General features: G+C 30.0%; 1 protein-coding gene across 2 annotated transcripts in view; it reads left to right on the top strand.

Annotated features, from left to right (window-relative positions):
• LOC107554180 (transcriptional regulator Myc-2-like) overlaps nt 1-908 on the top strand; it is an 11,129-nt gene that overhangs the window by 1,005 nt on the left and 9,216 nt on the right. The window lies entirely within an intron of this gene.

Raw genomic sequence — 908 nt, 5'->3', positions numbered from 1 at the left:
AAGAGAATTCTTTAAAAAACATAAAAAAATCTTACTGTTCAAAATGAATATTTTCTGAGTTTTCTTTTTAAATTTAATTTAAAAGCAACACTGTTGCTTTCAAACAGCAACTTCACACTGATTTGTTGTTTGACATATACCTGATCACATTGCATAACATCATTTTGAGTACAAAGTCTCCAAGAGGAAAGAAAATATCAATTCAAACATGTCCAAAAAAAAGTATGTATTACAAAAGTAACGTTCATAGCTGTTGTACTGACTAATTCCTCCCCTCTTGAGGGGCCCCGTAAAGTCTTTAACTGTTGGTGGTATGTGGTCAAATTCACAGAGCATCAAAAGCAGAAGTGAAATCTGTCGTGTGTACACAGAGAGTGGAACAGTGAAGAGTGGCCACTTCTTTGAAACTTATCAATGAACACTTTCAGTTTTGCTCAACCTGTTGTATCATTTTCTAAACATCATTAGGTTTAAATCTTATCTGAGATCAAATCAATCTGTGACCTCAAAACATTAAATATTATTTTTATAGTATAGAAAGTAGTATATTAAGTTAATATAATAGTTAACATTAGCTATGAATGAAGAATACTTTTACAGCATTTAGGAATCTTGGTTAATGTTCTTTTCTACATATACGAAAACATGTTCACTATAGTATTTTTGTAAATTAACATTAACCAGGGAAAGCATGACCTGATCAAATGTATACCTTAAAAGCAAAGTAAGTGACTTTGGATAAAAACATTTGTCAAATGCATAAATATAAATATATAAATATAAACCAAGACAAATAAATGATTAAAAATAAATAAATTGTTGATGCATTTAAACACAGTAAAGTGCATGTTTATATGGCTACTATTTGTGACCCTGGACCACAAACCCAGTCATAAGGGTCAATTTTT

Source organism: Sinocyclocheilus grahami, unplaced genomic scaffold, assembly GCF_001515645.1.
Source record: "Sinocyclocheilus grahami isolate Dianchi unplaced genomic scaffold, SAMN03320097.WGS_v1.1 scaffold493.1, whole genome shotgun sequence".
NCBI lineage: Eukaryota > Metazoa > Chordata > Actinopteri > Cypriniformes > Cyprinidae > Sinocyclocheilus > Sinocyclocheilus grahami.
Note: the sequence above shows the minus strand (reverse complement) of the source record. Positions and strands in the feature narration are given on the sequence as shown.